General features: G+C 42.2%; 1 non-coding gene across 1 annotated transcript; it reads left to right on the plus strand.

The window, feature by feature from the left end:
• The first annotated feature begins 722 nt into the window (after positions 1-722).
• On the plus strand, positions 723-795 carry TRNAK-CUU (transfer RNA lysine (anticodon CUU)). The gene has a single exon. It is a non-coding gene; the product is annotated as a tRNA-Lys (tRNA).
• Positions 796-6352: the final 5557 nt, after the last annotated feature.

The raw sequence follows: 6352 nt of genomic DNA on the forward strand, positions 1-6352 counted from the left end.
GCAAACCCATACAGGCACCTTGTGTAGGGCCTCAAAAGGTCGGGGATAACCGTAACTTATTGAATGTCGACCAGAACATGACGTCTGCTGAACTTCCCTGGTCGACAAGAACTTTGTGCACCTTTCTTCCAGTTGTGACAACCGAAATGACCACGGGGTCATTGTCGTGCGGCACCACGTCTCGGAGATCCCCTCTCGTGAATACGAGGTCCGACTCCCACGGCTCACCCGAGATCCTTTCTTCGATCGAGTTGACCCCCATCGCGTATTTCTTTCGCTGGGAGGCGGTGGGTCCTCCGCCGGAAAATCCTCCAGCTATTGTATGGACCTCGCCGAGAACCGGCGTCTCGTGTGCTTGTTCTTCCGCTGGCGGCGGCAAGGTGGCGGTTGTTGCGGGTTCCGCGACATAATCCTTCAGAAACCCGGTTCTCACCAGCTCATCCAGCTGGTAACCCAGCGACAGGCAGTTATCAATGTGGTGACCGAAAGCCTCGTGGAAATCACACCAAGAGTCTTTCCGAGGCCCCAACACCTTATCAGACTTCGCCGGTCGCCTCAATCTCTTAGCTATATTAGGCACGGCGATCAGGTCCTTCAGTTCCACCACAAAATTGTATCTCGCCGGCCTCGTTCTTTTCTCTGACCGGGCGATCACCTCCCCCTGGACCCCGGGGCTGGGACTTTCTGGCTTCGTAGGGGCGTCTCCCCTCTGGTTTCTTCCTTCCCGTCATGCTCAGTTGGTAGAGCACAAGGCTCTTAACCTTGTGGTCGTGGGTTCGAGCCCCACGGTGGGCGCCAAATGTTCCGTCCGGTTGACCTGCGACGTCTTCGTGCGCAACCTCAACCGTCAGCTAGGGACTCCTTCCCACTGATTACCTGTGGATTCCTGCAAAGAAGGACAAAAGGGCGCCCTAGCGGCCGTTTGCACTCCGACGCTCAAGTTAGCCAGCAAGAAACACCAAAAACTATGCACCTCCGTATCGGAGCACCGCGTATGGCACTCTGAAGGTGGTAAAAAGGAAACTGTTTCTAGTGTGTATTTTCTCGTCCCGGCAAAGATCGTTCCCCAGTCCCTTGTTCGTAACCTCAAGGCTCGAGCAAGCAACTAGAGAGTTTCTGGAAAATTTGCCAAAAACTTCGAACCCCGTTCCCAACATTCTCGGCGCTATTTAAACTACCCAAGCATTTAAAGCGCCTTAAAGCGCTTTTAATCATAAAACGTAACGCACTTAATTAACGCGTCTAATTAGAAAACGTAGCGCATTTAAGACGTTGAAACGCTTGGGAGCCTTTATAGTACCTTAAACGCTCGAAACAGAAACTGTATTAAATGACTTTAATTACCTGGTACCTGACTAAATGGTGTTTCTATTCTGACCTGGCTGTCGTACACGTGGAGGGCCTCACAGCGCCATGACCCCATCTGGGGACGTTTCTACGTGTGAGTCCTCCTGCTTGGGAGTGCTACTGCGCAAGGGTGACTTTTTGGGTGCCAACTCATGCCCCCAATCATCTAGTAACTCACTTAGAGAGCGTATCTGCCTTCCTCTCGTACCCTGCACCTGGCTACCCTGGGCGAGACCCTCCTCTTGAGCCGTATCTGTCCCAAAGGCGTCTCTGGGGCGGCAGGGTATTTCACGAGTCAGGCTGCCCTACACTGGTGCTATCACTATGGCCTTGAAGCCACCTTTCTCTTCTCTTTATCACTACCCCGGATTATCGGGACCTGAGGCCTACCCACGGCGTCGCTCCCTCCATGGTCTTTCCTACCCATGGGTATCGGGGAACCGCACTGTGATGCCTTGTCTTAGTGATTTTTGATCTTGGCGACGCCCTGGTTGGGCGACGCCTTCATCTAGGCGACGCCTTGCCTTGGCGACGCTTCCTCCTGGCGACGCGGGTACTTGGCGTCTCTCCACCTAGGCGACGCCTTGTGTTGACTTTGACCTTGACTTTGTCAACGCCCGAATACGGGGCGGTACAAGTGTCCTATAAACTGTTTTGCTGATGATAAGGAAAAAACATAGTTTTGAAACTTCTTATGATCATCCATTTTTCCAATTCATTATAAAATTTTATTTGACACTTAAATTGTTTTCCACGAAAAATATATTTTAGAATCTCGAGTTTTGAAAATTGAAGAAGAAAAGAACTCAAAATAAAATTCTTTGTCTGGAGCTGAACCAGACATTGAAATAAACTTCTCTTCTTTAGAACACTCTTGTGATTAGTATCTGAAGAAATTTTTCTATCTGGAGTTGAACCAGATCTTGTTAAAAAACCTTGTGAAGATGTTTTTGAAATAACACAAAAAGATAAAAAGTTGTTGCAAATTCATAAGGTACAAAAATAGAAAAATAAATATATATGTTCTCGCTGACTGACTTCGGTCGATCTCCGAGTTGAGCTCCGCTTTGAATGGTCTCCACTTGGTGCTCTGAAATGCTGCTCCACTAGGACAAAGGGGGATCTACTTGTTGATCACACTCCGACAATCAAGTCAGTGAGAGCATTCAAACTATAAAATTGCTTCAGTCTAGAATATTCAGAAAAGCGTACCTTTACCTAGGGTCTCAAAACCCCTTTTATAGAAACTCCTTCAACAATTTTCATCAATGAGAAAATAATCTCAACATCCAGAATATAATCTTCAACAACAATAATATCATTCAACAATAATCTGTTTTATCGTGTACATGTTACTTTCGGGTGCAAACATTCTTAACCGTTTTTACTTGCATTTAATAATATACTTCAATTAATTCAATCATGCATGTATTTAATAATATACTTCAACCAATTCAATTATTTCTCTATTATTTTTAATTATCTTTTCCACGTAAACTTGTGTCGACCTCGTAATGAACTTTTGTGTGAACTTGGGTTGACCTCGTAATTAACTTTTGGGCACATAATCGGCCCAAGCTGAGCTTATACAACAGAGCTTACCATACCTAAGTGCTTGGACCGAGATCTCAAGCACTACTAACTAGTACTTAAGCCCCCAGGCTCGAGCCGAACTTGACAAGGCGAAGAGACTATCCAGTCTTGGCGACTGACATGACGTTTTCTCAGAGGGTAGGTAGGGCGCGATTGTAGAAGTGTTTCTGATATGATACCTTACCATACTAAATCAGGAGCGTCCACGTGGCTTTGTATCAACGGTTGAAAAACCCTACCGTTTCAACTTCTTCACCTTTTCAAAAATATTCACCTTTGTTCGTTCACTCCTCACTTTCCCACTCCACTCTCTCCTACTTGAGATTCTTTTGGACTCTTCATTTCCTCCTTCACGCACCACATACCATCGTCTACTCACCGGAAAAACAAGTAAGTCGAATGATTGTTATCCTATTTTACTGGCTACATTATATGAAATGAGTTGCATTTTAATTCGTTTGTTCTACTTGGTATGAATTGCTTTTCGTATTTTGTTTGTGTTTTTGCTTGTGTTCTAGCTATATCAACGATGGATTATGGTTCTTTATACTATTGGGATAAAAAGAAACCTCCTATTACACCACTCGTTCACGTAATAGGGAGTTGAGAGAAAATGGTTGTACCTTGAGTAAAAGAGATGAAGGATTTGTAAAAATGGTAGAGTGTAGGGAAGATGAACCTATTTGTTGTGACGAATCGTCGAACCCTGATGGTCCATTTTGTTTCTTTTATGCCATGTTCTTTAAGAAGGTTCTCTGCGTCTTCCTTTGTCTATTTTTGAGAAGGAGCTATTATCCGAGCTCAACGTAGATCTTGCCAACTATATCCAAATAACTGAGCATTTATTTATGCTCTTACAATCTTATGCTCACAACTCGACATTTCGTCGACTATGGAATTTTTTTTCCAATATTTCTTTGAGGCCAAACATTTGGGCCGTCAACTATGGGTTTCTGTACTAATCAGAGCTCGGTTCTCGGTAGTAATTTTGTGCTGGCTCGGTTCTTGGTAGAGTGGGGGGCAACTTGGTTCTTGGGCCTGGGTGAGACTTGCGCAAATGGCCTCTTCCATGGAGGGGCCCAAAGCGCACAATAAGGTCATTGCGCGACATAATTTAATACATGTGCTTATAGATATATGTGGGGTTGTGAATATAATATTTGTTATGATTACATGTCAATATTTTTTCTGTTGCATGTTTGTTGCACGTGGATAACTACTATTCATCCTAAGAAGATAGGGAGGTGCACTGGTAACAAAAAGAGGGCATGTGGATAGCATCTGAAGATCATTGGTGCCCGTGGTAGGTGGTTTTCTGTTAGAGATAAAAGTTTAATATGATTATTTTCAGTTGAGGTTTGCTTATCTCCAGTGAGAGTTGTTGCATATTGCATGTGCGGTGATAAAAGGTGATTAAGTTTCCAGGTAAAGGTACGTCTTTGATTACACACTTTTCTAAACTGTTACTTTTGGTGAGCCCTAGTTGAGTTGATCGTCGAGTGTAATCTATAGAAAATGAAGCATTGATGAAACCAAATCTATGAGGAGAACTTGTTGGTTGTGTTGCTTGGAGCTTAGTTTTAGGGTGGTTAGATTTTGTGTAATGTTTATTCTTAATCCTATGCACAAGCTAAATCAATCTGTTTTGAAAAAGAAAAATGTTTTTCTAAGCCAAGTGAAAAAACAACTGGTTGATTTCACGGTTTAGTGGGTTGTTTAACAACCCAGCTTGTTTGAGGGTTTTCAAAATTGATTTTGACTTGGTTGACTATCTGTCAAAACCAATTCAATCGGTTAAAACGACATTTCAACCAGTTGATTGTAATATTTTCTAACAGCTTTTTCAAAAACCTGTTAAAATATGTTTTTAGTTTATTTGAAACTGTTTTGGCTCATGATTGATTGCCTAAAATGGCTAGATTTTAAGAGCTATAAATATGATTACTCTCCATAATTCAAAATATAAAAGAAAGAGAGATTGAAAACGTTTTTTAGAAGAGATTTGATTCAAAGTTTTGCAAGATTGCCTAAAGCCTGTGTTGGTTCAAGAACTGATCTTAGGAGCTCTGTGATTTCCTGAATACCAGGTGTAATCGGATCCTTTTAATTCTTGTAATTGCTTTCCTTTCTATTCTTGTATGTTTGTAAAACTGTGAGGTCAGAGGATTGTTCCGATAGTTATGAAAAGCAAAGAAGGTGAGTGTTCTTATGTGGTCAATATCACCTCTTTGTGGTGTTAAGTGTTTGTAATTTGTTGATTGATTGCTAGTGGAATGCCCAGTGGTTTTTATGGGGACTGGATGTAGCTCAGGTGTTGAGTGAACCAGTATAAATTGATTGTGTAATTTCTCTCTCTCTAACTCATTACAAATTCTTTGATGTGGTTTTTGTCTTTGCTGCTATAAACAACGGTTAAAACAAAATTTCAACAGATTCTTTTTCTCCAAACAGTTTTAATTGCTTGGATTTCTGGGCTTCCCTAATTGCTCTTTCTGTGATTGTTGATAAATCTTCATTCTTAGCCAATCTTTGCAAAAATCTTTTATCAAACAATTCACCCCCCCTCTTGTTTAGCCCATTACTTATAACATAATCAATAATCAAGGCGCCCTCAGTCCCAACGGAGCCTTATTCTAGTGTAACAAGGAGACGTGGATTTACTTCTAGAAGAGGTAGATCCAGGAGGAGGCATTCATCCCAAGGTGAACTAGCGGCACAGTCAACCGGCGAGAATAGTTTCCCTAAACGGTGCCCCGGAAGAGCTGTGCTCACCCTCTTCCAGTCATCATACAAAAAATTTAACGGTATATTTGCTTAAAATCCGACCCCTACTAAGCGGATTTCCCTTTTATTGCACCCTGAACCCAGATTCCAGAGTGCTCAGCGCATGGAGAAATTGTGATGTGAATTTATTTTTAGGATTGCACATTTTATTGGTTGCTCTTTGTTTAATATTTTTGATTTAGCAATTATGGTGAGAACCCTAAGAAGATTCTCACTAGACACGAACTTAAGCAAGTGATTAAGTAAGTGTGAAGGCTCACTTCAAAAGGGCAAAGAGAAAAGACAATTATAAGGTGACAAATGATGCAGCGGAATTAGAGACAAGGAACAATTAAAGAAGAAGAACAAAGTAAAGAACAAAATTAAAGATTAAGAAAGAAGACATGTATGGAATGGAAGGACGCGTTAATAAAAGATAAAAGAGGAAGGAATGAAGAGATCTTATGGGAAGAAAGGAAGTCATGCCACTTGGAGCAGAGGGACTCCAAGATAAGTGATGCAAGAGCCGCCACTTGAGATATTACCCACCCAAGATAAGACCCAGATAACTTGAGCCGTCACTTGAGATATTACCCACCCAAGATAAGACTCAACATGAGAGCTCACAAGTCTCACAAAATCACTCTTG

Source organism: Phaseolus vulgaris, unplaced genomic scaffold (assembly GCF_000499845.2).
Source record: "Phaseolus vulgaris cultivar G19833 unplaced genomic scaffold, P. vulgaris v2.0 scaffold_239, whole genome shotgun sequence".
NCBI lineage: Eukaryota > Viridiplantae > Streptophyta > Magnoliopsida > Fabales > Fabaceae > Phaseolus > Phaseolus vulgaris.